This window comes from Lithobates pipiens, unplaced genomic scaffold (genome assembly GCF_037356315.1).
Source record: "Lithobates pipiens isolate NorthernLeopardFrog02 unplaced genomic scaffold, aLitPip1_a1.2 Scaffold_18, whole genome shotgun sequence".
NCBI classification, from domain to species: Eukaryota; Metazoa; Chordata; class Amphibia; order Anura; family Ranidae; genus Lithobates; species Lithobates pipiens.
In genome coordinates, this window is record NW_027507758.1 from 547,858,896 (window position 1) to 547,881,413 (window position 22,518).

A 22,518-nucleotide genomic window follows, 5' to 3' on the forward strand; every position below is an offset into this window, starting at 1 on the left:
TTTTGTTTGTGTATACCAAGAATTGCACAATAAAATCCAAGCAGGAAAAAGCATAAAGGGGTACAAAGATAACCAACATGCATTATAAATTGTGTACAATATGGACTGCTATAATAAGCATATAATGGCAACAGGTAGCGCCTACAACACATGTAATAGAAAAAGTCCTAGGGTCACTTAGGGGGCCCCAGGGACCAAAAAAAGTATTTTCGGGGCACTTAGTTACAAAAGAGAAAAAAGAGGGGGTAAAAAACAAAAACGACAAAGAAGGGGTGGAGAAAAAAGGGAGGAAATGAAGAGATATAGGACCAGAAAAGTAGGATGACAGGGTCACTCGCCCAAGCCCAAAATCAGGCAAAAGTCTAGGCAACCATATATAGAAAGTGTTGCCATGGCCTCCAAGCGTCCCAAAAGGTCTCCTCCTGATTGTATAAGACAGTAAAATCCTCCATGTCCCTAAGCTCATTAATTTTGGAGTACCCAAGAGACCTTAAGGACGGAATCAGAGATCTCCAGCACAGAGGAATACAGGCCTTTGCAGCATTCAACAACTGGATCGTGAGAGAGGCCTTATATTTTTTGATGAGCCATGTTGTGAGGTCCAGCAGACACACCGTCGGGTTTCCTTCTAGATCAACATTGGTCAGATCTTTAATAGTAGAGGTCACTCCCTGCCAGAACAGTTTGATGTTTGGGCAGTCCCAGAAAATGTGGAACATTGTGCCCCGGTCAGCATATCTGGTACCTGTGGAAAAATGTGGTGTAAAGTCGCAGTGACATCTTGTAGCTGGTTTCTTTGACCTTAGTGGCAATCGAAGATTTCTGAGCAAAATTAAGAATTTTCTCCTTTTGTGAATCAGTAAAATGCATAGTAAGATCGGATTCCCACTTAGAAAGGAAAGTCGAGGTAAAATCCTCTTTTAGTTGGATCAAGGCAGCATAGATAGTAGAAAGACAATGGCAAATTGGTTCCTGTCTGTGGCAGATGCTCTCCAATTACGTAAGTTAATGGGAAACACCTGGAGAATGAGCACAATGGTGGAAAAAGTGCTTGAGCTGGAAGCTACCCCAGAAGTCTAATGAGGGTACCGAAGTGTTCATTAGGGCAGTAGAGGAGAGCTTGCCATCAGGCCCCAAGAGGTGGCAAAGATGGAGAGGACCACTGGACAACAAATTTTGGAACTGCGGGTTGTATTACCTAGGGTAGGATGGGTACTGAGGTCTTTTGGCAACTGCAAATCAGGGCCAGCTCTTTGCCATGTCTCCAGAGTCCTCCAACTCCATAGCCACCCAATGTTTCGCCTCAGCGTGACAGTGTCAGTCCACCAACCTGGTGAGTTGAGTCACCCTATAGTAAGCCCGCACGTCCGGGTGGCCAACTCCACCCTGCAATTTATGGAGTTGGAGATGGGGTTTCTTATGGGACCGAAAAGAGGGAGTTCACTCACTTGAAAAATAAGGGAGGTAATCTAATGGGAAGGGCTTGTAGAAGATAAAGAACCTTTGGCAATAATGTCATCTTGAGGGCATTACAATGTCCAAACCGGGTCAACATAAGTGAGTGCCAATGAAGTAAGTCAGCTCTCATGCTCAAAGGAAGTGACTCAAAATTTGCTGAATAAAGAGTAGCAGGGTCTGGCATGACATCTATTCCCAAATAATGAACAGAGTCAGTCGCCCAATGAAAGGGAAAAGAGGGACAGAGATACCTGATTACAGCCCGCTCCACTGTGATGTTGAGAGTTGAGGATTTGGATAAATTAATTTGGAAATGTGACAGGGTACCATACTCACGGAAGAAGTGTAGCAGATTCAGCAAGGACGTCAGCGGGTCAGGAAGAAAATCAAATCACCTGCAAAGGCCGCAACTTTGTGAACACCATAGGCTTCCTGGAGGCCCACAATGTTAGAATCTAGCCTCACCTTCCAAGGAAAGGGTTCCAGAGTAAGAATGAAGATCAGGGGAGAGAGTGGGCATCCCTGATGAGTACAATTTGTGATTGCAAAGAAATCAGACCTTATTTCATTAACTTTAACTGCAGCCGAGGGACAAGAATAAAGAGAGAGGATCCAGCTCAACATAGAGGACCCCAGACCAATATGTTCCAGAGTGGCTTGCATTAACTGCCAGTTGACCCTATCAAAAGCCTTCTCCGCGTCTGTAGACAGCAGGAGAAAAGAATGATGGAACCCTGGAGGCATGGATCAAATTGAGGACTTGGATCGTGTTATCCCTGGGTTTGCAGAGAGGTAAAAAGCCCGCCTGGTCCCGGTTGATGAGACACGGGACATGGAGGAGTAACCGATTGGCCAAGATTTTGTCAGTTTCAAGTCCGAATTTAGGAGGGCGATTGGACGGTAATTCTGACATTAGCAGAGGTCCTTCCCCTCCTTAGGAATCAAGAAATGTAAGCTTGCAGACTGCCCTGAGCCGTGTTCTTCCCATCTGTTATGGAGTTGAGCGTAGAGGTCAAATGAGGGGAAAATACCTCAAAGAAAGCTTTGTAATAGCTTGGAGTAAGGCCATCTGGACTTGGGGCTTCCTTGGGTTTAGAGTGGGCCAAGCCGCCCCTCAACTCTTCTGTTGTGATTGGCTCCTTCAGTTCATCCTGAATCTCGGTGGGGCAAGGACGGCATTCCCAAAGACATTAGGTACTGTAGGACTGTATCCTGGAGGCCTCCACCGAGGGGGGGGGGACCAGTCGAGAAGAGCCACCAAGGTTATACAAGTCCTGATAAAAAGTTTTAAAGGCGGACGCCATCGCCTTAGAGGTGGCCAGTTTCTGTCCAGAGGACTCCTGAATGTATGGAATAAAAGTTGTGGTGCACGGACCACGTAGGGCTCAAACCAGTAACATACCTGCTTTATTGGAAAATTCATACATAGCCTGATGGGCCCCTCCCACCGCTCTGCTTTCGGTACAGGTACACAGCACAATGATTATGTCACTGCAACTTTTACAAGGCAATAACTGGGCTTACAGCATCACTTGGTTCACATAAAGTGGACTTATATCCTTTGTAGCTATTGAGGAATATATTTTGATTTTGTTCCCGGATTTTAGTTTTATGTTTGGTCACTCTATCAACAGATAAAATTGGCCGGGTTATTTTTACAAAATCTGACAATAGAAAGTTATTGGCCTCTTTCCAGCGATAAAACATCAGTTGTGACCTCTATAAATAGCCCCCATAGAGAAAGTCCTGTCAGATTTGTCACAAAGCGTGTAATGCTGAGAGTTCAGACGGCATGCTCCCTTTACCCAATGAATGTGTAATGTGAGCTGAATGCTGGGTCCTCCGCACACAAAATTCCTGGCTTAGGAGGAAACAGAATATTCTATGTGACGCAGCCCAAGTCTTTAACTAGAATCCCCATTTGCAGCAATCTGAGCCGTATGGTCATCTGGTAAATATTTTATAGCGGTTTTTATGCCGCGTAGGTGGCAGGAACAGAATCTGCATGTTGTGCTTGTACTGAGCAGTTGTTTTTTCGTTTTAGCAGGTCTGTATATAGCGTTCTCACTGCCCTCAGCAGAAATATATGGTGTCATCTGGTCTTAAAGGGGCACTACGCTTTTTATTGATTTATACACACCCTACATGAGTTTGCTAAATCACTGTGCATCACAAACATTTCTCTCTTTTTTTTTTTTCTTTAATAATGCTTTCATCTTTTATTACATCTTGGTGCTGCTGATCTCCGACAGCCTCTTTGCAGCCACTTCTTGGCTACATGCACCCCAGTAGTGGCTGCATGGAATTTCTCAGGGTGGGTTTCCTGATGATGACAACAGTGGTCCATGTCTTTATGAAGTGGGGTAAAATTCTACTTTGCTAAAGCACTGTGTTTCATAAGCAGTTGTATTGTTTTTTTTGTGTTTTTTTTTTCTTTTTTCTTCACATCCTTTGTTGTATCTTGGTGCTGCTGATCTCCAACAGCCTCATCTTGTCTACTTATACTCCAGCAAAGACTGCATGGCATTTTTCAAGGTGGGTTTCCTGATGATGATGACATCAGTGGACCATGTCTGTGTGTGGGTGTTGAAATTGTACTTTGTTAAAGCACTGGGGGTTATTTACTAAAGGAAAATACACTTTGCACTGCAAGTGCACTTGGAAGTGCAGTCACTCTAAATCTAAGGGGTAGATCTGCAATGAGGGGAAGCTCTGCTGATTTTAACGAAAAAAATTTTTTTTTTTACTTTCAAAAGATTTTATTTTACAATAAAGGCACTTACATACATATACCAGAATATAAACAATCTGCAGCAGGGAGGGCCCGCTGACACAATGTAAGTAATGAAAACAGGAGACATTAGTGAAAAACAGACAATATCAAAAGGGTACAGTCGGCATGCCCCTCCTCAGCGAGGGGCTAAACAAAAAGAGAGGTAAACAAATGGTGACCCCTCAGGGAGAGCCCACCCAATAGAACCGTTAGGGGTAGCACCCAGGAGCCCCCATCCCGACACCCCTAATAGGGAACTTGCTGTGCCAGGATGGGGGAGTATCCTCCCAGGCCCCCCCCTCTCAGAGGGACAAAGAAGTTGATGGACCGTCCGCAGTGGGCACCGCAACGTTAAATTGGACTGTACGGTGAACCTGTCAATTACAGCTCTGTTGAGCAAACCAAAAACTTAGAACGTCTAGAAGGACAGAGGAAAGAAGAGAGGAGGAGAAGAGTAGGACAGAGGGGTAAGGGGATGTAAGCTATGTCCTAAAAGGGTGCAAGGTTATAGCGTGAGAATGTTTAGCATTCAATGTAAGAGGGGGCGCTTTAGGGGTGAGGTCTGGTCACTAGGGGAGAGCCTGGGGGTACCCCAGGCAGCAGAGAGATTCCCATGTAACGGGCCCAAGGGTCCCACACCTTTCGGAATTTAGGTGTGGTATCTGACAGAATACCTGACAGTTTTTCTTGGGACATTATCCACGATATCTTCCTCTTAACTGCGAGGAAGGAGGGTCTGGGTTGCTTCCATGCGGAGGCAATCGCAATTTTGGCTCCTAATAGGATAAAATAAGTTAGTTTCTGAGTGTTACCAGACAGCAAAGGAACAGGGGCATTGAGTAACGCAACCTCTGGAGTTCTCGGAACCCGGCAGCCTGTGACTAAGTAAATCAAGTTAAAGATTTTAGTCCAGAACGATCGAAGCCTAGGGCATTCCCACCAGATGTGGATCATGGAGCCACGAAGTTGGCACCCCCTAAAACATAAGGGGTTAGCCGTGGGGTATATTTTGGCTAGCCTGACTGGGGTGAGGTACCACCTGGTTATCAATTTGATGCTAGCCTCCATTAGTGAGGTGTTTTGGATCCCACGAAAGGATCTGGCTAGGGCCAGCTGCCAGGTTTCAAGACTGCCAGAGGTCTGGAGATCAGATTCCCATGCCGTCATATAGGGGGATTTGCCCGTTGGGGAAGTGAGAGCCGCATAGATCACTGAAATACCACCCCTCTGCTCCTCGATCCTACCACACCAGGCTTCATATTCAGTAAAGGGAGGAGGAAGGGGTTTGTTTTTCCAAAGTGAGTTCAAGAAGTGAGATATTTGTTGGAAGCGGAACCTCTCTGAGTCTGGTAGCTCTAAGTGTTCAATACAATAAGCCAGGGAAATCGGGCCCCTTGAATTGAAAAAGTGACCTATCCGGTAAAGTCCCTTGTCCAACCACCATCTGAAGGCCTCAATGTCCAGACCAGGGGGGAAGTCGTGATTACGGAACATGTGAGCAAGGGGTCTTAAAGTGGAGACTAGGGAAGGCTCTTTACGAAGACCGTCCCATAGGGCGCAGGAGTGAGATAGGGATGGGGACATGATGGGCGGCCTAGCTTTGGGCGGGCACCACAATAGAAAATCTAGTGTAAAAGAGGGTACGGAACAGCGTTCTATGGACTGCCAATCCGGTTTCTCATATTTGGAGTAAATCGAGGATAGTTGGGCTAGGCGAGCTGCAAGGTAGTATTTGTGAAGGTTAGGTAAGCCCAGCCCCCCCCTGCGTCTGTGGAGGAAGAGCGTATTTTGCGGTAGACGGTACCCCTTATTACCCCAAATATATTTCAGTATTTTGCTTTGCAGAGAGCATAGGTGGTCCTTCCGCACTGGTATTGGGAGGGCTCTAAAATAGTAGAGGATTTTGGGGAGAAGGGTCATTTTTATGGAGTTAGAAAAAATGGACGGTAACACCCCAATGCAGGGTCAGAGGGCGCTGATCACCCCTGGTATGTTGAAAACAAAAAACGAAAGTATCCCCAGAGTGGGGTTTTTTAACAGCGTAAATTACCTGTGGAGGCTAGTTTATGTATATATGGAAATAAATACTGACATGTGGCAAAAAAATAATAATACAAATGTTTATTAGTAAAAAAGAGGATTGAACAGGTGACACAGTGGTCAGGGACTGAGCTCCACTAAGTGAATAAAAATATATGATATTACATGGATAAACAGAATACAATTATAATGCCTAGACCATAATACCACTGTAGATACAGTAAAAAATAGATAATGTGGACCCTTTACGCGTTTCGACCCTCTCGGGGGTCTTCTTCAGAAGGTTTTTATCTATTGTAAAAGAAGGAAGACAAACATAAATACATATCCATACATGGTGCACTGTACTGTACTAGAAATAATCTGCTGTAAGCAGAATATACACCAAACATTGCATGGTTACATAATTAACAGTCAATTGATATACATTGCATAATAGATACCTATATCATTCACGTAGGAGATCCTCTTTGAAAGACAGAAATAAGCTCCGCCATTTCTCCCATATCCTTCACAGATGCGCCAAACTTGCATAGTTGAAGTTGGTCGCTATGCTCTACCGAAAGGGGAGCAAGGGAACGGAGTTCAAGGGATAAATGACTTACAGGGGATCACATCGCTATTGCTACCTCCAATATAAATAGTGGAGGAGGGTATAGGTATAGGTAGACAGAAGTCGGGAGGGGGACAACCTACAATAAAAACAAAAGAAGATATAAGGATGTATATATATATATATATGAAAAATCCCTATTCAGGGGCTGTCCCCCCTGTGTAGGGGGACAGAAAATATACCCACATGTAATATGACGGGTATATAAGTATAGAGGTAAGCCATACTACTTGAGTGTAGCATGCCATACACGATTAGAGTTTAAGCAGATGATAATAAAAGCTAAAGATCATTGTAAGTGCCCAGTGATGAGTCAGCAACGACAGACAACGCCAGATGACAAAGAAGAAAATAAGTGAAATAAAGACACAGCATGTGCAAAATCTAATACCCCAGCGTGACTGGTGATGAAAGTAAGATGGTGAAAAGTAAAAAAATACACCATGTTCTGGAATCCAACGTGCCCCAGCGTAACAAAAGTGAGTGTGGAAAAAGGTGGTATATATATATACCTGTGGTTAATATCAAGTAAGTGCACGTTATGTAGCAGAGCCAAAAAGGGGCAATATAATGGGGATAGTAGTTGATTAGAAATGATGAGCTTTACAATCAAACCCCTCAGATACTTATACTGTCATGGGACAGAAAAGACCTTTTATCTGCAAATAAACAAGAGATAGTATTAAACTCCTGCAAGCAGAACTATATATAGGCAGTAAGGAGAGTAGTAAAGCATTCAGTAAAATAATCCAGTGACTTACCCTGCACCTAAAGTCAGTGCTAATGCTATCCTGTAGTAAGCAGAGTGAATTGCCAGTGTGAGGAGGTGGGATATAAGTATCCCATGTGTCGTTCAATTAGCTGAATCAAATTAGGAACTCCACCTGTCTAACCATAGCCTCATTTGGTCGCCATATTGGTTGATTAGAAAAAATGAGCTTTCCAATCAAACCCCTCAGATACTTATACTGTCATAGGACAGAAAAGACCTTTTATCTGCAAATAAACAAGAGATAGTATTAAACTCCTGCAAGCAGAGCTATATATAGGCGGTAAGGAGAGTAGTAAAACATTCAGTAAAATAATCCAGTGACTTACCCTGCACCTAAAGTCAGTGCTAATGCTATCCTGTAGTAAGCAAAGTGAATTGCCAGTGTAAGGAGGTGGGATATAAATATCCCATGTGTCGTTCAATTAGCTGAATCAAATTAGGAACTCCACCTGTCTAACCATAGCCTCATTTGGTCGCCATATTGGCCGACCGGATGTGGTCCCCTCGGCGTTCCGGAAGCGACCTTCCCAACATGGCGGGAAGGTACACAGTAGTGTCGCACCGGCGTGACGTCGGCACGTCGCGTCGCACGCGTGCAACACGCGTGCGCAGTGAGGTGCCGCGTCCGTTACTGTTCCGGAATGCCGCCGACCAGATGCATTGTCCCGGGGGGACGGGTGGTACCTACCCGCACAAGCCCCGGGACGAACGGGGAGAGGAGTGCGCGCGCCAATGCCGCTCCCCTCTTCTGGTCGTGAAGCCATACCCAAGCAGTCCACCCTATGTGCAGCGAAAGGAACAAGTATGCTCGAATGGCACCATCTGATGGAGAAAGAGGGGAAATGCACACAAGCTTATCCGTCATAAAGTGTATAGAAAAATATATAAAAGGACATTTTGATACATTTAATAGCAACATGTCAGGAGTAAAAATAAATATAAAAATAGCACAAAAACATTTCATAATGAATATATCATTTACAGGTAAACTGGGTATACATAAGAAAATCATCTACTGGTTGGTATACAGAATATGGCAAGCTGGTTATCGGATGGTGAGGCCATATATACATACTACGTTACTGTATCACATATATGCACATATACTCCCATCAGGCGCAAAGAGGAGCAAATAAGGATAATCAATATAATCATCCTATTTAGGGAATTAGTGGAGCACCTATGTAAATGTGAACATTTGCACGTATGTGATATGTTAACTTTATAGGTGCCTTGGGGGGCTATATCTAAGGCCCAAACCAAAATTGTTCCAATTATCGCCTTGGAAGCTATTCATGTTGACAATAAAAGACAAAAGACAATCGACAATAGCCGAAAAGTGCCAAATTCAAATAGTACTAAACCAAGTAGAGCTCATGGCCCAGACCTCTGTATGTTACCGAATGGGGAAGGGTGTTTAACCACCCGGGTTTTAGAAGACTAGAAAAAATGGACGGTAACACCCCAATGCAGGGTCAGAGGGCGCTGATCACCCCTGGTATGTTGAAAACAAAAAACGAAAGTATCCCCAGAGTGGGGTTTTTTAACAGCGTAAATTACCTGTGGAGGCTAGTTTATGTATATATGGAAATAAATACTGACATGTGGCAAAAAAATAATAATACAAATGTTTATTAGTAAAAAAGAGGATTGAACAGGTGACACAGTGGTCAGGGACTGAGCTCCACTAAGTGAATAAAAATATATGATATTACATGGATAAACAGAATACAATTATAATGCCTAGACCATAATACCACTGTAGATACAGTAAAAAATAGATAATGTGGACCCTTTACGCGTTTCGACCCTCTCGGGGGTCTTCTTCAGAAGGTTTTTATCTATTGTAAAAGAAGGAAGACAAACATAAATACATATCCATACATGGTGCACTGTACTGTACTAGAAATAATCTGCTGTAAGCAGAATATACACCAAACATTGCATGGTTACATAATTAACAGTCAATTGATATACATTGCATAATAGATACCTATATCATTCACGTAGGAGATCCTCTTTGAAAGACAGAAATAAGCTCCGCCATTTCTCCCATATCCTTCACAGATGCGCCAAACTTGCATAGTTGAAGTTGGTCGCTATGCTCTACCGAAAGGGGAGCAAGGGAACGGAGTTCAAGGGATAAATGACTTACAGGGGATCACATCGCTATTGCTACCTCCAATATAAATAGTGGAGGAGGGTATAGGTATAGGTAGACAGAAGTCGGGAGGGGGACAACCTACAATAAAAACAAAAGAAGATATAAGGATGTATATATATATATATATGAAAAATCCCTATTCAGGGGCTGTCCCCCCTGTGTAGGGGGACAGAAAATATACCCACATGTAATATGACGGGTATATAAGTATAGAGGTAAGCCATACTACTTGAGTGTAGCATGCCATACACGATTAGAGTTTAAGCAGATGATAATAAAAGCTAAAGATCATTGTAAGTGCCCAGTGATGAGTCAGCAACGACAGACAACGCCAGATGACAAAGAAGAAAATAAGTGAAATAAAGACACAGCATGTGCAAAATCTAATACCCCAGCGTGACTGGTGATGAAAGTAAGATGGTGAAAAGTAAAAAAATACACCATGTTCTGGAATCCAACGTGCCCCAGCGTAACAAAAGTGAGTGTGGAAAAAGGTGGTATATATATATACCTGTGGTTAATATCAAGTAAGTGCACTGCTGTGTCTTTATTTCACTTATTTTCTTCTTTGTCATCTGGCGTTGTCTGTCGTTGCTGACTCATCACTGGGCACTTACAATGATCTTTAGCTTTTATTATCATCTGCTTAAACTCTAATCGTGTATGGCATGCTACACTCAAGTAGTATGGCTTACCTCTATACTTATATACCCGTCATATTACATGTGGGTATATTTTCTGTCCCCCTACACAGGGGGGACAGCCCCTGAATAGGGATTTTTCATATATATATATATATACATCCTTATATCTTCTTTTGTTTTTATTGTAGGTTGTCCCCCTCCCGACTTCTGTCTACCTATACCTATACCCTCCTCCACTATTTATATTGGAGGTAGCAATAGCGATGTGATCCCCTGTAAGTCATTTATCCCTTGAACTCCGTTCCCTTGCTCCCCTTTCGGTAGAGCATAGCGACCAACTTCAACTATGCAAGTTTGGCGCATCTGTGAAGGATATGGGAGAAATGGCGGAGCTTATTTCTGTCTTTCAAAGAGGATCTCCTACGTGAATGATATAGGTATCTATTATGCAATGTATATCAATTGACTGTTAATTATGTAACCATGCAATGTTTGGTGTATATTCTGCTTACAGCAGATTATTTCTAGTACAGTACAGTGCACCATGTATGGATATGTATTTATGTTTGTCTTCCTTCTTTTACAATAGATAAAAACCTTCTGAAGAAGACCCCCGAGAGGGTCGAAACGCGTAAAGGGTCCACATTATCTATTTTTTACTGTATCTACAGTGGTATTATGGTCTAGGCATTATAATTGTATTCTGTTTATCCATGTAATATCATATATTTTTATTCACTTAGTGGAGCTCAGTCCCTGACCACTGTGTCACCTGTTCAATCCTCTTTTTTACTAATAAACATTTGTATTATTATTTTTTTGCCACATGTCAGTATTTATTTCCATATATACATAAACTAGCCTCCACAGGTAATTTACGCTGTTAAAAAACCCCACTCTGGGGATACTTTCGTTTTTTGTTTTCAACATACCAGGGGTGATCAGCGCCCTCTGACCCTGCATTGGGGTGTTACCGTCCATTTTTTCTAGTCTTCTAAAACCCGGGTGGTTAAACACCCTTCCCCATTCGGTAACATACAGAGGTCTGGGCCATGAGCTCTACTTGGTTTAGTACTATTTGAATTTGGCACTTTTCGGCTATTGTCGATTGTCTTTTGTCTTTTATTGTCAACATGAATAGCTTCCAAGGCGATAATTGGAACAATTTTGGTTTGGGCCTTAGATATAGCCCCCCAAGGCACCTATAAAGTTAACATATCACATACGTGCAAATGTTCACATTTACATAGGTGCTCCACTAATTCCCTAAATAGGATGATTATATTGATTATCCTTATTTGCTCCTCTTTGCGCCTGATGGGAGTATATGTGCATATATGTGATACAGTAACGTAGTATGTATATATGGCCTCACCATCCGATAACCAGCTTGCCATATTCTGTATACCAACCAGTAGATGATTTTCTTATGTATACCCAGTTTACCTGTAAATGATATATTCATTATGAAATGTTTTTGTGCTATTTTTATATTTATTTTTACTCCTGACATGTTGCTATTAAATGTATCAAAATGTCCTTTTATATATTTTTCTATACACTTTATGACGGATAAGCTTGTGTGCATTTCCCCTCTTTCTCCATCAGATGGTGCCATTCGAGCATACTTGTTCCTTTCGCTGCACATAGGGTGGACTGCTTGGGTATGGCTTCACGACCAGAAGAGGGGAGCGGCATTGGCGCGCGCACTCCTCTCCCCGTTCGTCCCGGGGCTTGTGCGGGTAGGTACCACCCGTCCCCCCGGGACAATGCATCTGGTCGGCGGCATTCCGGAACAGTAACGGACGCGGCACCTCACTGCGCACGCGTGTTGCACGCGTGCGACGCGACGTGCCGACGTCACGCCGGTGCGACACTACTGTGTACCTTCCCGCCATGTTGGGAAGGTCGCTTCCGGAACGCCGAGGGGACCACATCCGGTCGGCCAATATGGCGACCAAATGAGGCTATGGTTAGACAGGTGGAGTTCCTAATTTGATTCAGCTAATTGAACGACACATGGGATATTTATATCCCACCTCCTTACACTGGCAATTCACTTTGCTTACTACAGGATAGCATTAGCACTGACTTTAGGTGCAGGGTAAGTCACTGGATTATTTTACTGAATGTTTTACTACTCTCCTTACCGCCTATATATAGCTCTGCTTGCAGGAGTTTAATACTATCTCTTGTTTATTTGCAGATAAAAGGTCTTTTCTGTCCTATGACAGTATAAGTATCTGAGGGGTTTGATTGGAAAGCTCATTTTTTCTAATCAACCAATATGGCGACCAAATGAGGCTATGGTTAGACAGGTGGAGTTCCTAATTTGATTCAGCTAATTGAACGACACATGGGATACTTATATCCCACCTCCTCACACTGGCAATTCACTCTGCTTACTACAGGATAGCATTAGCACTGACTTTAGGTGCAGGGTAAGTCACTGGATTATTTTACTGAATGCTTTACTACTCTCCTTACTGCCTATATATAGTTCTGCTTGCAGGAGTTTAATACTATCTCTTGTTTATTTGCAGATAAAAGGTCTTTTCTGTCCCATGACAGTATAAGTATCTGAGGGGTTTGATTGTAAAGCTCATCATTTCTAATCAACTACTATCCCCATTATATTGCCCCTTTTTGGCTCTGCTACATAACGTGCACTTACTTGATATTAACCACAGGTATATATATATACCACCTTTTTCCACACTCACTTTTGTTACGCTGGGGCACGTTGGATTCCAGAACATGGTGTATTTTTTTACTTTTCACCATCTTACTTTCATCACCAGTCACGCTGGGGTATTAGATTTTGCACATGCTGTGTCTTTATTTCACTTATTTTCTTCTTTGTCATCTGGCGTTGTCTGTCGTTGCTGACTCATCACTGGGCACTTACAATGATCTTTAGCTTTTATTATCATCTGCTTAAACTCTAATCGTGTATGGCATGCTACACTCAAGTAGTATGGCTTACCTCTATACTTATATACCCGTCATATTACATGTGGGTATATTTTCTGTCCCCCTACACAGGGGGGACAGCCCCTGAATAGGGATTTTTCATATATATATATATATACATCCTTATATCTTCTTTTGTTTTTATTGTAGGTTGTCCCCCTCCCGACTTCTGTCTACCTATACCTATACCCTCCTCCACTATTTATATTGGAGGTAGCAATAGCGATGTGATCCCCTGTAAGTCATTTATCCCTTGAACTCCGTTCCCTTGCTCCCCTTTCGGTAGAGCATAGCGACCAACTTCAACTATGCAAGTTTGGCGCATCTGTGAAGGATATGGGAGAAATGGCGGAGCTTATTTCTGTCTTTCAAAGAGGATCTCCTACGTGAATGATATAGGTATCTATTATGCAATGTATATCAATTGACTGTTAATTATGTAACCATGCAATGTTTGGTGTATATTCTGCTTACAGCAGATTATTTCTAGTACAGTACAGTGCACCATGTATGGATATGTATTTATGTTTGTCTTCCTTCTTTTACAATAGATAAAAACCTTCTGAAGAAGACCCCCGAGAGGGTCGAAACGCGTAAAGGGTCCACATTATCTATTTTTTACTGTATCTACAGTGGTATTATGGTCTAGGCATTATAATTGTATTCTGTTTATCCATGTAATATCATATATTTTTATTCACTTAGTGGAGCTCAGTCCCTGACCACTGTGTCACCTGTTCAATCCTCTTTTTTACTAATAAACATTTGTATTATTATTTTTTTGCCACATGTCAGTATTTATTTCCATATATACATAAACTAGCCTCCACAGGTAATTTACGCTGTTAAAAAACCCCACTCTGGGGATACTTTCGTTTTTTATTTTTATGGAGTTAATCCGGCCAAGCCAGGATAGTTCGTGTTTGGACCATGAGGAGAGATCAGTTTCCAGCTGTCTGTATAATTTGGGGTAATTGTGGGCATACAACATCTCTATTTTAGGTGTAAGGGAGATACCCAAGTATTGGATGGCAGTGTCACTCCATTGGAACGGAAAGGATTGTTTGAGTGAGAGGACTTGGTGGGTGGGAAGAGAAACATTCAAAGCCACTGACTTGGAGTAATTAACCCGCAAGCCTGAGACCTTGGCAAAGTCGTCTAGTACCCGGGATAAGTTGGGCAGGGTTGTGAGGGGGGAAGTGAGGAATAACAGTATGTCGTCCGCGAAAAGTCCGCACTTGTGCGTTTGACTACCGCACTGGACACCTCCAATGTCTATGTTGTGGCGGACTGCGATCGCCAGTGTTTCAATGGCTATTGCAAATATGAGGGGGGATAGGGGGCACCCCTGTCTGGTCCCCCTGGTGATGGGAATTGGAGCGGAGAGGTATCCCTGCATTCGAATTTGGGCCCTCGGCTGGGAGTATAAGGCCCGTAATAAGCCCAGGAAACGAGCCCCAAATCCCCACCTGTCAAAAAGCTGGAAGATGTACTGCCATGAGACCGAGTCGAAAGCCTTCTGAATATCTAAGGAAAGGAGGAAGCCAGATTGTTTGGGTCCCCCTTCCCAATTAGACTGCAGAATGGATATAATATCGATCGCCCTCCGAATTTGATCAGGTCCCTGTCTGCCGGGGATAAAACCAACTTGGTCCTTGTGGACGTAGCGTCCGATGAAGGAGGCTAGCCTATTGGCCATAACTTTCGTGAGAATTTTGAGGTCATTATTAATAAGGGAAATCGGTCTGTAGTTGCTGACATCTTCCAAGTTCTTGCCCGGTTTGGGGATGACCGTGATATACGCCGTGTTAAGGTGGGGATCCAGGGGGCCTCCATTAGCTTTATGATTACCGAGATTGGCCAGGTGCGGGGCTAGCGTGTTGGCAAAGGCTTTATAGTAAGGGATCGAAAGACCGTCGGGTCCAGGGGCGGAGCTTTTTTTAAGATCCTTTATGACTCCCAGTATCTCCTCTACCTGGAAGGGGCCTTCCATGACTTGTTTGTGAACATCCGATAAGGCAGGGATGGGGAGTCCCTCCAAGAACTTTGGAAGGAGGTTATCCTTGGGAGGTGGGGGGCTACTGTAGAGAGAGGTGTAAAAGTTCTGAAAGGCATTCAGAACTGTGACCGGATTAGACGTGGGCGGGTGTCCTGCGCTTCTGATCCGAGGGAGGGTGCTTAGCTTGGTTCTAGGGGAGAGTCTATTAGCCAGGAGTGTGCCTATTTTGTCCGCCTGTGAGTAAAACTTGTGGCCAGACCACCTAACCGATTTTTCTGCTTTCGTGGTGAGGGCGAGATTGAGTTCTAAGCGAGTCTTGTCTAGTATGGAGGTGGGGGTGCGGAGGGGGTCCTTTTTGTGAAGAGCTCTGAGTTTAGAGTATTCCTCTTCTAGCTTCAGGATGGTTGATTGCCTTTCCCGTTTTATTTGAGAACCTAATTGCATGAGTTTTCCCCTAATAAACGCTTTGTGCGCCGCCCACAGGGTTTCGGGGGAGACATCAGGAGTCGCATTAATAGAGAAATATTCCTGCAGTGCTTTGTCGAGATCCATAACTCGTTATGGCTCTGAAAGTAGAGATTCATTTAACCTCCAATGCCTGGGGTGTCTCCCACTCGAACCCCCTAGGGCCGTCACAATTACCAGCGAGTGATCCGAGATCACTGTGTCAGTGATGGAGGCTTTGAGCATCCTGGGAAGGAGCGAGGAGGGGACAAGTATGTGGTCTATCCGTGCATATGATTGGTGTGGCGCTGAGAAGTGAGTGTAGTCTCTCTTTGTGGGGTTTAATTCCCGCCAGACATCGGATAAACCATGAGCGTGAAGCAATTTGGCGATCCGTAGGCTTGCCTTCGTGGGCCTGGTTAAGCGGGAATGTGAGGGGGAGGATTTATCAAGTCCTTGATCAAAGGCGACGTTAGAGTCCCCTCCGACAATAACCGTTCCCTCTAAAAGAGGCGCTAAGGTGCGTAACAGGGATTCGAAGAATTTGGCCTGACCCGTGTTCGGGGAGTAGTAGGAAACCAAGGAGTAAAGTTGGTCCCCCACCGTGCCCTTTACAAGTAAAAACCTGCCCTCCGGATCCGCTTTTTCAAAACTTTTATTGAATTTGCATGTTTTAGCAATCAAAATGGCCACCCCCCTGGTCTTGGATTCCGCGTTGGCTAAGTAGAACTGAGGGAAGTGGGCATGTAGGAACTTGGGACTATACCGGATAGGAAGGTGTGTTTCCTGAAGTAGAATTATATCTAGTTTCAGGGATTTGTAGTAATCAAGGGCTTTTCTCCGTTTGATGGGGGAATTAAGACCCTGAATGTTATGGGTGGCTATCTTAAGCCTAACAGCCTGTGGATCAGCCATGGAGCAGAGGGGGAGCCCAGCTTCTGAAAGCGACCTCACTTACCCAATCCATAGCGGGGTTCTCGGTAAGAGCGTTGGGATCGGTGGCCCGTGGTTGTTTCCCAGGATACCATGCCGACTGGGTTAACTCAGCCAAACCTGAGGAGAAAAAAAGTAGTGTCACGTAAACATTCAGCAGGGGTAGCTTACCATCAAGGGGGGAGAGAGGGGGAGAAAGGGCAAGGAAAGAAAGCGTTCCTGAGAAGAGAAAGAGGAGATCAGGGCAGGAGACACCCCCCGAAATCCCTAGAAAGAACAATGTAGACAACCGACCCAGAAGGTCAGAAGTCCCGACCCTCTGGCGCCTGGGAAAGGCCGAGGGAGGGAGAGTTACACATGTGGTCCCTCGCGGAACTGGAGACCCCTAGTCGGGTAACTACCCGAACTGTTAAATCAACATTAAATAACATTAGAAGATAAGCAGCAATAAGAAAAAAAAGAAAAAAAAACTTTAAGGCACGGCTAAACATAATGATTAGAGGACACTGGGGCTAAACAATGAATGCTGGTCGATAGGCAAAAGGTAGGATGGTATATCCAGGGAGGGTGCTGGGGAATACAGCCCCCTGAAGGGTCCTCAAAGCAGCCCTAGGGCCCATTTCGAGGGGGCACAAATAATATGAGGGGTTACAGGCAGTCCAGTAGATGGACGAAGTACTGCATAGCGTCCCAGGATATTGCAGGCAATGGGGAAAAGAGTAGCACAAGTCCTAGGCAAGGGGAGGGCAAAAAAGGGTGGAGGGCCAAACTTTCAACGTTTGGGGAGCAGTCCTCCGGCCCTCTCCAGGACCTCGGACGGTCAGTCACAGAATGGAGAGTCTGAAAAGGGGTCTGAATGTTGCTCAGGTGGGTGCATTATCCTTGACCTTCTTGGCTCTTCCGGAGGTCCACAACGGGGATTGTGGGCTGTTAGGAGTGGGCCGTTTGTTGGAGCTTTGGCTAGGGTTAGAAGTGTCCATATCAGCTTCTTGAGAAATGATTTTCAGCCTGGTGAGGAGCTTTTCCCCCTCGGGGAAAGTGGAGAAAGCAAAAGACTTCCCTTTGTCCGTGAACCTGACCGCAAATGGGAATGACCATTTGTATTTTATGTCTTTTAGCGACATTGCAAGCAAGAGGGGTTTCAGAGCTCTCCGTCTCTGTATAGTGGAGGGGGAGAGGTCCGCAAAGATCTGAACCTGGTGGCCCTGGTATGTGACGTGTTGCAGGGATCTGGCTCTCTTCATAACTTCTTCTTTCACCGAGAAGTGATGTGGCTTGGCCAGAACATCGCGCGGAGTGCCATCCTTCCTAGGGGGGCCGAGGGTTCTATGGACCCGGTCAAGTTCAAGCTTAGTAGCTGGGATGTCAGGGATTAGCTGTTGAATGAGGTCTTGCACCGCCCTGGACACATCAGTTATTGATTCTGGAAGCCCGCGAATTCTGATGTTATATCTGCGTGACCTATTTTCAAAGTCATCGATACGGGCCATGGCTAGGTCTAATTGCTCCTGTACTGAATAAATGTGCCTGGAGTTTTGGATGGATCTGGCTATGGTATCCTCCATTTTATGTTCGATCGTTTCGATCCGGGAGCCTAGGTTAATAAAGTCAGCTTTCAATTCCCCCGTGATTTGCAAGGCAGTTTGGGATAGGCCCCTTTCTAATAGTTCAGAAAATTTGCCAAATAGGGCATCCATGTGGGAGACTGGGTCTGCATGAGCAGCCTCATGGGAGGCCATGGCGGCCTGAGTAGCCCTGTAAGTCCCCGCTGGGGAGGGGGAGAACTCCTGGAGGGTGCGTTCCAGCAGCGAGACCGTGGAGGCCGGGGACGGTGTGGCTTCCTTGGGGAGACCCCTGGGGTTGCCTGGGGTGGCGTGGAGAGGAGGAAAGTCTGTATCTGACCTGAAATCCACTGTGCCTGCGGATCTGTGATCCTGAGATAGGAGCTGTGCTGCGGTGGCCATCTTGGATTTCTCCCACACGTCCAATGAAGCGAACAGCGGGCCCAGATTGCGTTTAGCCAGTCCACCGGTCATTCGGTAATGTGCCCCAACTCTTCGGGAGTCCGTCCCTATAGCTCGGGAAGCGGAAGGGTAGCCGTGTCGTGCGGTAGGGGTTCCGTCGTTCCGCGAGGCAGCGGGGCTTTAGATGATCGCGGCCATCTTGGAAGCCTCGCGCATGCGCACTCCCCAGCTCTGCTGATTTTATCATCCAATCATCTGCAAGCTAAAATGCTGTTTTTTATTTTCCTCGCATGTCCCCCTCGGATCTACAGCAACTTTACTTCCAAGTGCACTTGCAGTGCAAAGTGAATTTTCCTTTAGTAAATAACCCCCACCGTGTTTCATAAGCAGTTGCACTTTTTTATTTTTTTTATTTTCATACTTTGTTTTATCTTGGTGCTGCTGTTCTTCAACAGCCACTTCCTGTCTAGCAAAGTCTGCATGGTATTACTCATCATAAGCAATTTTATTTTATTTTATTTATTTATTTGTATTTATTTTTTATTTTTATATTTGTATATTTTATTTATTTACTAGTTTTATTTTTTATTTTATTTTATATATATATATATATATATATATTTTTTTTTTTTTTTTTTTTTTTTTGCAAAATCTTTTTTATTAAATGTTTCATTAGCATACAAAATTAGCCTGCGCAGGGGCCAAACCTTTGCCCACGCAGGGGCAGTTCTTCTGATGCAGCAACATACCACAACAGGGCACAGCATACAACATAAACAAACTAACTTATATCATAACCCCAATGTAGGGAGAGGTTCCGTTTAGGAGAATCTGTGCTCAAATTGGTACCAACATTATAATGCAACATGAGAGTAGCTGTGTCAATATACTAACAGACTAGAGATATAAGGGGTCATTTACAACATTTGTCATCCAATAATGTACAAACTAAAATGCTGTTTTTTTATCTTCCTTGCATGTCCCCCTCGGATCCACAGCGACTTTACTTCCAAGTGCACTTGCAGTGCAAAGTGGATTTTCCTTTAGTAAATAACCCCCATAGTGTTAATCTTCTTTTTCTATTTTATTATGTTTATATATTGTATGAATTCATTTGTTTTGTTTTATTTCATTTTATTATTTTTAAATATATTTTATATTTATATATTTCATGTATTTATTTAAGCCTGTGCAATGAGCAACAGTACAGCTGCTTATAGCCGACACCAAAACCCATGTGAAAGAATGACAAAGTAGGAGAACAAATGGGAGACAGGGACGGAGCATTGTAACTCTATAACAAGAAGTCCGTTATCACCCTATAACATGAAGTGCATTGTCAACCTATAACAGGAAGTGCGTTGTCACCCTATAACAAGAAGTGTGTTTTGTTACCCTATAACAAGAAGTGAGTTGTCACCCTATAACAGGAAGTGCGTTGTCACCCTATAACAAGAAGTGTGTTGTCACCCTATAACAAGAAGTGAGTTGTCACCCTATAACAGGAAGTGCATTGTAACCCTATAACAGGAAGTGCGCTGTCACCTTATAACAGGAAGTGCATTGTCACCCTATAACATGAAATGCATTGTCACCCTATAACAGGAAGTGTGCTGTCACCCTATAACAGGAATTGCGTTGTCACCCTATAACAGGAAGTGTGTTGTCACCCTATAACAGGAAGTGTGCTGTCACCCTATAACAGGAAGTGCGCTGTCACCCTATAACAGGAAGTGCATTGTCACCCTATAACATGAAATGCATTGTCACCCTATAACAGGAAGTGTGCTGTCACCCTATAACAGGAATTGCGTTGTCACCCTATAACAGGAAGTGTGTTGTCACCCTATAACAGGAATTGCGTTGTCACCCTATAATTGAAAGTGTACTGTCACCCTATAACAGGAAGTGCATTGTCACCCTATAATTGGAAGTGCACTGTCATCCTATAACAGGAAGTGTGTTGTCACACTATAATTGGAAATGCAATGTCACCCTATAATCAGTACCTGAACAAAAACCTACATGGTAGGATCACCATATTTTGTTTTAATGGAAACTACAGATTCAAAAATATTTAAAATGACTTTGGAAATAATATGTTAAATATACAATGTTAGTGATTGGTTTTACATGTACAGCATGCAATTCTACATGAACTGAACAGGGGGCCTTTATATCTTAAATAGGCAGGCTCCATCCGGCAATATTTTATTTATGCTGCCCTGCAGTTGTAGTGTCTTTATCACAATGGCGGTTTTTCTAGTCAGTGGACTGATTAAAAGCTATCTACTCTCTGTATGGCTTCTTTCACATTCGCGGCAATGCTTTCCACCCTCTGAAAAGCGATCTGCAGTAAATCTTTTCTCAGAGGACAGTATGGCAGTGGCCAACAGGGGTTTAGAAAGTGCTGCTGCTGCCTCCTTGTAATGGAACTGTACAGCACCCAGCTTGGGTGCTTCCGTCAGGATATAGCTGCCTACAGTCTGGAACCGGGAACCAGATATAGCAGAATATTGCACCCAAGATACCAGACGGGACTAGCTCAGATGAAAACTGGAACTCTTTATTGAGAATTCACACAAAATATACAGTACACTAGATCAGGTGAGCCTGAGCACATTATTGGATACTGTAAGGCAGTGGTCATCAACCTTGTCCTCAGGGCCCACTAATAGGCCAGGTTTGCAAGATAACTGAAATACATCACAGGTGATATCATTTGCTGCTCAGTGATTGCAGTATTCTAGTCTGCATCTCCCCAAGGTAATACATAAAACCTGGCCTGTTCGTGGGCCCTGAGGACAGGGTTGATGACCGCTGCTGTAAGTAACCTAGCTAAGGATCAGCCAGCATACACATAAAGGATCTATCTACAATTCTATATGTGTAATACAGTAACTGAATGATGGTACATCAAAAATGAAACATTAAAATTACTTTATTTTGAAATCCAGGCAGAGGTACCCACATAATAGTCACTCTCTCTGTTATAGATCACCATGTAGTCTCACTGCTCCTGCTGCAACATATTTGTACCCTGTTGTTCCCACTCCTCCTGTTGCACTTCCTGGGACAGTGAGGCCACGTTGTAATGACCATAAAGACTTGTAATGACCATAGCACCTCTATAGGCCTAACCCAAAACTGATCCCGACGGTTCCTCAGACACAATCATGCGTCTTTCCACCCTTTGTCAAAAACGCTCATCATTTTTGTGTAGGAGTGACCCATTCATGAAGCAAACCCATGAACAGCCATGATGTATCTATTGCCCTAACCCCAAGCAGACAATCACATCTCACACAGCTGAGATCACGATGATTGGTTGCCAAGGATTTTCACGCTTAGAACATTGTCGTTTCCTAATTACACAGGCCCATCTAATACTTTTTTCTGTAGTTTTCTCCTTGAGATAATTTACTTGGCGATCGTAGATTAACTTGTAATTAATCAATTAATCAAGACATAATTAGCAGCTAAGTAATTCGCTCAAGTAAATATATTGCTAAAGAGCTTTGCGGTGGATTCCTCATGAGAGATGAGCCCACAGTCCATCCTTCAGAAAAGTACATAGATCATAATCAAAGCAAATATATCATTAGAATTCATTATGGAGCCTTGTGAAATAGCATTAGATGTGATGATCTACAAGTGTTGGCGCTCCTCTCTCTCCAATTACAGCTAAATTGATCCAATCAGACTTCATCAGACCAGATTTTCTTGCCTGTGATGACACAA

General features: G+C 43.8%; 1 protein-coding gene and 4 long non-coding RNA genes across 7 annotated transcripts in view; 3 read left to right on the top strand and 2 right to left on the bottom strand.

Annotated features, from left to right (window-relative positions):
* KLHL29 (kelch like family member 29) overlaps positions 1-22,518 on the top strand; it is a 1,407,189-nt gene that overhangs the window by 550,040 nt on the left and 834,631 nt on the right. The window lies entirely within an intron of this gene.
* Positions 6,338-8,159, bottom strand: LOC143990259 (uncharacterized). Its single transcript, XR_013277250.1, has 4 exons — positions 7,646-8,159; positions 7,397-7,543; positions 6,715-6,963; positions 6,338-6,562 (listed from the first exon to the last, which is right to left on the bottom strand). It is a non-coding gene; the product is annotated as an uncharacterized LOC143990259 (long non-coding RNA).
* On the bottom strand, positions 9,273-10,231 carry LOC143990260 (uncharacterized). The gene is made up of 2 exons (XR_013277251.1): positions 9,650-10,231; positions 9,273-9,497 (listed from the first exon to the last, which is right to left on the bottom strand). It is a non-coding gene; the product is annotated as an uncharacterized LOC143990260 (long non-coding RNA).
* On the top strand, positions 10,382-11,278 carry LOC143990262 (uncharacterized). The gene is made up of 2 exons (XR_013277252.1): positions 10,382-10,901; positions 11,054-11,278. It is a non-coding gene; the product is annotated as an uncharacterized LOC143990262 (long non-coding RNA).
* On the top strand, positions 12,392-14,213 carry LOC143990263 (uncharacterized). The gene is made up of 4 exons (XR_013277253.1): positions 12,392-12,905; positions 13,008-13,154; positions 13,588-13,836; positions 13,989-14,213. It is a non-coding gene; the product is annotated as an uncharacterized LOC143990263 (long non-coding RNA).